An 8,798-nucleotide genomic window follows, 5' to 3' on the forward strand; every position below is an offset into this window, starting at 1 on the left:
TTACCCAAGAACGAAATTAAGATCATCGTCAGACCGAAAGGGGCACTAAATATCCCCAAAGTCGGCATCCCCACTGTGACTACAGCCATTTACCAAGCTACACAACTGAGCCTGGTAGAAACCCAAGACGACACGATCTGCCCGAACGTTCAACAAAACATCGTCGTGATCAGCACGCCCCGAGCCAACAATGCTGACAGGTACGTGCGCATGAAATCTATCCACGTCAATGGTGTCACCCACGAAGTCAACGCATACGAGGCAGCCCCGGACGACACTACCAAAGGAGTATCCGAGGTATTCCCCTCACCGACAGCGCCCAGAAATTCGACGTAAACATCACAAATGTCCGCAATCCGCTAGCCCTGGCCGCCAAGCGCATCGGTTCCACCACAACCATCGTCATCGCCTTCGATGGACCCAGTGTGCCGTACGTGGTCCGATACGGTGACACTGATCCCGTGTTCCTTGTACCGCAAGCAAATCGACTTATGTTACCACTGTGGCCGTCTCGGGTACCGCATGGATGCTTGTCTATTCCCTAACAACAAGATCTGCAGGGGCTGCGGCGCCCGCAATCTCGACCAACACCATCAGTGAACCCCCAAGCGCACGCTGTGTGATGAACCCCACCCCACGGCGGACAAAGGGTGCACAGCCAAATACAAAATGCCATACGTCATCCGGAAACGCCTCTGGGAACAACCTACGCCACAACAATCAACACTTCAACCAAGTGATTTCCGGCCCATGGACACCAAACACCGCTCCCGCTCGCGCTCGGGAGCAGGAGCAGGTCATTCCCCGTGAAGATCCACGTCGACCCCAAGAGGCCGACAGATTTCGCAGAGGCTGTGACACGCGTCTCGCGAAAGGGTCCAGTCACGTCCCCCCCCCCCTACACCTAAACAAAATACAATGCTGTCATTGATCAACTTAAGAGAGAAAACGCAGTTATGCGCGACTTCATTCAAAAACTCATACAGGAGGTTCAGAGTCTAAAGCAACCCAAAACAACAACCCACACCCAAAGCCCCAGAACCCCCTAGCGTCACACCTTCAGAGGAGCCCCCGACGCCGGCCCCAGAAAAGAGAGCCCTCCAAGGAGGAGCTACGGGGAAGGTGCGTTCCGAAGTCAAAGACATGCTCGTGTCGCTACAGAGCACCGTCGAAAGTCTCCACAACGCTCTGCTCGACGTAATGCAAAGAGTCACCGCCATAGAAAACAACCTCCAGACCCTTTTCACCTCACCCACCCCGTCAACCCGGCTATAATCAAGGACACGGTGATATAATCATGACACGGCTATAATCACCGACACAGTGATATGGCAGTGGAACTGTCGAGGCTACCGCCACAAACAGCCCGTTCTTCGTCAACACCTTCGCACATCTTCACGTCAACCGGATGTACTCATACTCATACTGACAAATAATACCGTGACCCTCTCGTCGAGATGGCACGCCGCCCTGCGCAGCTCCCACCTCGACGACCAACTCTGGGCTACCCAGCAAGCCTGCGAGGCGGCGAAGAGGCAAGACATCGATGTCCCCACGTGGGAGGCTTAGGCCCAGCCAGCTAAACTGCTGGTTTAAGTAAAAGTTTGTTCCTCCTGCTCCTCCTCCTAATGATAATAGCATAATGAAATAAGCAATATACAAAGATCGTACGATGTCAGGTGGAAAATAAGTTTTCGTCTTCGTGATAATGTGAATGCCAAATGCCATCTTTTTCACAAATCGGGCGCATCCATGAAATTTTAGTTCAGTATCTAAGATGACGCAAAAAACCGTGCTTTGTTCGAAATCTATGATGTAATCGCCATTGTGAACATAAGGTCGAAGGTCGGTTGAAATTCGTGGGGAATGGAACACCATTGACGTGGTTTTATTGGGATTAATGTGCAGATGAATATTTTGGCACGATAAAGTAATATTGTTTAAGTCGGCGTTAAGGTTACACTACAGCGTGGCAATTGGTTTACTGGATGTAAAGATGGTGGTGTCATCTGCATAAAGTATGCACTTGGTCTTAGCAAGAATAGTAGATAGGTCATTAATAAAGATCTGAAATAAAAGTCGGTTAAAATTGATCTCTATGAGACTCTTACGTTATTTAGCTTGGATGACGAGCGATGGCCGTTAACCCGTACCATTTGAGGTCAGTTTCTCAAGTAGTTTTTAATAAAGTTTAGGGGAGGCGCAGATATACCGAATGATTGAAGTTTATACAATTAGTATGTGATGGTTTCTTGTGTCGAAGACCTTCATCAGATCGATAAATAACTTGCTTAATTTCTTCAGTTAAATTATTGAGTGCCAGTTGAATTGAATATCCTCAGCGAAATCCGAATTTCTGAGGAGACAGAAGGCAAAATTTGTCTAACTAGTGTATTAATCGAGTGGGGAATAGCTTTTCAATCACTTACCAAAAAGGGATTAAAATTGGCCTGTAATTCTCTACTGTAGTCTGATCACCTTTCTTGAAAACAGGCACTGTTCTATCAGCTTTAGGACAGCCCGGAAACACCCCTGCAGTGACCAATTTGTTAGTGATTTGTTCCAAAACATAGGATATTTCATTCGAAATTAGTTTTACTTTACCAGGATCAATATGGTCTACGCCAGCTCTTGTACTCTTCAGAGATGTGTTGACCTGATGAACTTCATGTGCAGTCATCGAATGCAGATAAAAGGAATGATTACATTGAGGTATAGCAGGTAAAGGGCATGCCGGCTGCTGCGTATCCGTAGATGCGCAAAATTGCTCCCTCAATGACAGAAACAGGAAACAGATGCCGACCAAGGTGAAAAAAAAGAACCTTTGTCGACGTCTGTTTCCTGTTTTCGCCATGATTCTTCCCAACTAGACTAGATTTCATCTGATCCTCGACTTCACGCTTACTGAATGCATTAGATATTTTATCAGGATGAGTATACATTTCGTCGCCTTGTTTTATTTCTATTGTCGTCTCTGATCAATTATTTTTGTTCAAAAGCTCTAGTACTTTTCCAGCAGCGCGTCGTGTTGCTTGTGTTTTTTTACAGTAAGATCCTGGTAAATTTTGCACTTAGCACGCCCTAATAAAGAAGATAACGTTGCAGAGTATTTCTGTAACGGGAATTCAGTGTAAGGTTAAAAGGCTGCGGCTAATTTCTTATGACGGTTATTCTTTTTATTATTGGACTTTAACGCTGACGTAATCCATGGGTTTCTTGGTGAACAAAATCCTTTCGTCACAGTAGTGTAAGTGATGCAGTTTTCTATAGTCAAAGCTGTTGCTTCCGAGAAATACCCAAAGCCTTTTCTGCGCAATGCTACTTAAATACTGATGCCCAGTCTACTGTATGAATTAACTGCAGAAACGGACCGAGTCAAATCGCCGCTTTGTCAAAGTAATATTACATTTAATATTTTAGAGCCTAATGTGAAAACAATAGGATTATGGTCTGTAACGCATAGATCTACTACGGCTGCAATGTGATCAGATGAAATGTTGCAGAATAATATGATATATTAGTGTACTGGAGCCGAGTAAATCATTCCTAGTTGGAGCTGAAGTATGCGAAGAAAAGCTAAAGCTGCATTAACAGTCTATGTACTCTGAGCATGATGCACTTTCAGGATTGATGATGTTAATATTAATGTCACCACTTTTAATAATGTTCTCATTTTCTATTGCCAAGTTATTAAGAATGTTGCTTAATTGAATGCCAAATTCTGGACACCAATATGATGGTAACCCATAAACGAAAGCTACATTTGGTGTTAGACTGTTAAAGCGGCCGTCAACCACCCCTCGGGCTTGGTGAAATAACATAGTTCGCGGGTAGCATACGCTCTAGTGAACATCGCAGCCAAGTGCTGCTGTCATACGCGGTCTGTAGAGCTCGCAAGCGGAGCGCGAAATTAGCGCGCCCGACATGTAAGTTGCAGTTGTAAGGCTTGATCGGGCTCACCAGACTGCTGTTCAGAGAGCATTATAAGCCGCAGCTCGCCGTCGACGTCGGGCGGACAGTTCTGATCGATCTCGTCAAAACGGGGCGCACAGACTGTCGCAAAGACCCTGTGGTGCGTGGTGCCCAAATTGGAGCTACTCTTGAGCCGCTCCACCAGCTTACGCTGTGACTGTGCTGCCTGTTCCGCGCAGGCCTGTGACTATTTTCTCAAACGCTTTTCTTTCAAAAATCCCATGAATGTCGCTCTTTTCTGTGTGCTTTATTTTGTAATAAAGCACACTCCAACACGTGGCTGCTATTGGTTGCTGCTGTCGGCTACAGCGCGGCCGCCGCGGGGTGCCGCCACGAGTCCACTGGCTAAGCGCACTGCGGCTCACTGAGGACAGCCGCGTTTGGCTTGCGTTTCACCAATATTCTCACCAATTGTTTGGACGACTGCCAGGCAGTTTTGGCCTTTTGCCTCGGGGGTGCGGTCAGCTCAACGTTATTGAGTCGCGAATGTTGTTCGATATCACATATTTATTTACTATCTTTCTTATTTTCATCTCTCAAGACCTTCCTTTCTTTGGACATTGCCTCATTATCATTTTTTGCACAGCTAGTTTTCACTGCGGCAAACTCCTCACGAATAGCCTACAATTTCTTTGCTAGTTCAGCACAGTTCAGCATCTTCAATATTAGCAATGCAAAAATAAACGCATAATAGAGGCAGCCGTGGAAGCAGGCAAAAAGGCAATACGGAATCGAGCGTACAAAAAAATATGCGTGGCTCTGCTACTGCAAACACCAGAGACCACCGGAGCTGGGGAAAGCCGAGTAACGTAGTGGCAAATCACACACATAGTTTCCTGGCGCTCAGGATATCTTCGCGATATTCTGTGTAGTATCATGATGAATTCAACTGGCCGCGTTGATAAGCTTCCGGATCTTCCATTCTTCGCCTACACGAACTCTCGGCTTCCCTCATTTTAAACTCGGGATGTTCTCTTCTGCGACGCTTTGGTTTCAGCTTCCCTAGCTGTCGCTTCAGTCTTTGGGAAGCAACTAGTGTCCAGTTGTCTGGTCGAAACCTGCCGAGCCACCGCCAGAGACATCGGCTGCAGTTACGGACACCAGGCGCGTTCGGCGTCGACAGCAGCTCAACGCGTCCCTCCTCTCCACCTCGTATCCGCTATGCTGTGCGATGCTATTTTTACACTCCGCTTTCACCCTCTCTCAGCTCTCTCTCCCCCTGCTCGGCGAAGCTATGGCACAGCTGGTATGGGGTTGCTAGGCAACACAGTGACATCATACCTCAGCGAGGCTTTGCGGCTCGCGGAGCAACTTACGGCCGGCTTAAACAGCTCCGCTGTTAAAAGCAACGATCCTATAGTCAGGTTCAACTTTAAAGGCAGCGGCATTTGCCCCTCAAAAGCGGATGCACAAGAGCCTCCACCAATGGGCGTCATGACGGCATGGCTCCACTGACATGATCCTGAAGGCCGGTCATCCCGCCGACGGAGAACATGGCAGCCCGCGCTTTGAGCTGGGGCGAGTCGCGTTAGCGGGACTATTTCTTTAGTCGCGCAGGAAATCGGTTGCTGCGCTTCGATGATCTGGTTGGGGCCTCTCCTGTCTTCTTAAGTTGTACCCGACTATAGACGGAGCGAACACAGGGATCAGTACTTGCAGGCACCTGCAACTACACCTACCCAAATGATGAGCATTGGCCATCGATGGCCTTTAGATGCGTAAGCATTTCTATGGTTACCCAACGAGAAAACGGTCCGTGCGTCCGTCATTCACGTCAGGCGATCACTTTCAAGATAGGCCAGCAGCAATGTTTTCGCCAGCTGTGGAAGAAGCCGACGACCCACGTGGGAGCAGTGGCATGAGTGCGATGGGCAGTACGGGAACGCTGGCATGATCAGCATCATCGGATCCAGCTGTGGAAGAAGACGAGGACATAGCACGAGCAGGGACACGAACGCGTCTCTGACCACGCGACGTGTGCAATAAGGCACGCACTAGGCCATAGCCTCCTCTATAACTATAACTCCTCTATAACTAAAGTCTAATGTCATGAAAACGTTTCTAGACGATCACCAATGCAAGCGTGCACATAGGCCACGTCGTCTGCTGTTATTGTGGGATCGGGATGGCTTCTAGCGGCAAGCACCGGAACTATGAGGGACGGACGGCGCCTGTGTATTCCGCGCCAACGCGCGGGTACGAAACGTATAGAGGAGGCTATGACTAGGCACAACTTTAGTAAGCCAGACCTATGGAGCAGCCGTGGCTTCGGATCAGAACGTCATCAGCGCACCTGGCACCGCTACCAAGGTCGATCCCCATAGGTCGCGAAGCTTCGGGCGAAAAGATGTTCAGAACGAATTGTCGCCGACATCAGCAAGGGTGTTGGGAGCAGCGATTGAAGCCCGACTATGTTTGGAGGAAATATACACTGGGAAAGAAAAAAGCGTTTTTTAATTAAAGCGAGACGCAGTTAGAATCATTCAACGAAAATAAAATTCCTGATCAATTTTATATACGCATGGCGAGAAAAGAACAACTCCATTTTACATGATCATTATGAATAAATACCTTTTTTCAGCGCCCACCGTAAGAGCGCCCACCGATAGCGGCGGGTGTTGACGACGCTATCACTTGCAATGCAATGCAGCTCTTGAATTGGGCAGAAAGGGGCTCTCGTAAAGTTCACCTGTTACAATACGCCCCCCAAACATGTTGTGTTGCTTTGTTTGTCGACGTTTGTCTGAATTGGGTGACGCGTGTAGTTTCATTGTTTCTTAACCTGCATGTTCAGTCAAAAGTAGTGAGTTGCGACCGCCAGATAATTGTTCACTTTAGTTGTCTTCCTGGGACAACGCTGGCCGACGGGCTTGGCGTCCGACGAAAGGACGAGCACTCTACCCACAAAGCGTTCATCGGCCTGCAAACAAAGTATGTTCTCCGCAAGGGTGCGGTTTCGACACCCGTATGGCTGAACCTTTCCTGCATCGGTTTTCGTGCTGAAAGCTCGAAACGCCCTTCACGTCGAATGGCGGGGCATTTTAATATACAGCTCTAATGGCAGGCCTCCGAAAACAAAATTCGCGCCTTCGAGAACAAAATGATGTCACTTCTGTTTTTAACGAATATGGCGTCACACTATTTTTTCTTCCGCCGGAAGTGTTCTGTCCTCACACAGATGGCGCTAAGCCCCATGAACCGCCGATGAACCGTCACGTTTTGAACGTATGGACTTGTATGGAAGCTTCGTTACCAGGTGTATTTATCTTGGTAAGAGCGGCCATCGATAGCGACGAGCGTTGACGCCGCCATCACTTTCAATGCAGTGCCGCTCTTGGAGTGCGTGGAAAGGCGCGCTAGTTACATTCACCTCTTACAATACGCCCTCGTCGTCACATGTTATGTTGTTTTGCTTGTTGATGTTTGTCTGAATTTGGTGACGCGGTTAGTTTTATTGTTTATTAACATGTACAGCAAAAAGTAGTGAGTGGCGATCGTCAGATACTTGTTTACTTTAGTTGTTTTCCTGCGACAGCGCTGGCCGACGGGCTTGGCGTCCGACGAAAGGACGAGCACTCTACGCAATCTACGGCCAAAGCATTCGTTGGCCTCCAAAGAAAGTATGTTCTTTTGAGCGATGCGATTTCGATACCCGTACACCTGACCTTTTCCTGCATCGGTTTCCACGCTGAAAGCTGGCAACGCCAATCAAGTCGAGTGACGCGGCATTTGAATATACAGCTCTAATGGCAGGCCTTCGACAACAAATTTTGCGCCTGTGAGAACAAAAATGACGTCACTTCTGTTTTAACGGAAACGACGTCACATTATTTTTTCTTCCGCCCGAAGTGTTCCCTCCTCACACAGATGGCGCTAAGCCCCATGAAGCGCCGATGAGCCGCCATGTTTTGAACGTATGGGCTTCTATGGAAGCTTCGCTACCAGGTATATTTACCTTGCCGCCACCTGCAGTAGTTTGCTTGCCTCAACAGTTAACGTTGCTCTGCCTTCCGCAGCAGTTCGTAGCGTTAGTGCACTTACCATAATGGCGTCAAGACAACCGCAGCCGTTGAGCAGTACTAGAATTACTACCAGTGTTGAGTGTGGGTACTCAACACCATGTCGTTACTATGAAATGCTTACGCAGCATTCAGATAAGTACCTGAGGGGATCCTACGTAAATTTTTACAGCGCAGCTGTATATACTGAGGCGAAAGGTCTGTCCCTGCCCAGGAGGGCCCTCCGCAGGCACCATTGCGCATGCGCGAGAAAAACCCCTATTGGAGAGGACTTACGAGCAGGAGAAAAGAAAATGTCTGGGTCTTTCGCCTCGGAGTTACACGTGTTGGTGACGTACATACACCCTCTGTGATTGAATAATGAGGTTTGTGCCCAGGACCACTCACCAAAAAGCGCAATCGACTACTCGAGTGCACACAAACACAGAATCTATACTACCCGGACAGAATACAAACTGGTCGATGGACATATGCGTATACTCAAAAGGTATTGCAAATAATAATGTCCTGTGGCTGCTACTACAACGTCTGTCGTGTAATATAATTTGTCTCTCGCCGTGTGTCTCCTTTGCGTGGAGCTCGTTGGCGCGTACAGGTCGATGTCGGTCCCGAAGGGTCGACTGGCGGTAGGGCGACGTCACCGTGAGTCTACCCAAGGCACCATAGGACTCGCAGCCGCAGCAGTGACGGTATCCGACGGAGCCGTGGTAGCCGCACAATAGCTGTCGTTACTGCTCTCGCCTCCGGTAGCAGGCTGGTCGGGGCGGTGGCCCGGGAAAGAGACGACCTCGCCTGGTTCCCTGGGAC

Source organism: Dermacentor silvarum, chromosome 4 (assembly GCF_013339745.2).
Source record: "Dermacentor silvarum isolate Dsil-2018 chromosome 4, BIME_Dsil_1.4, whole genome shotgun sequence".
Classification (NCBI taxonomy): Eukaryota; Metazoa; Arthropoda; class Arachnida; order Ixodida; family Ixodidae; genus Dermacentor; species Dermacentor silvarum.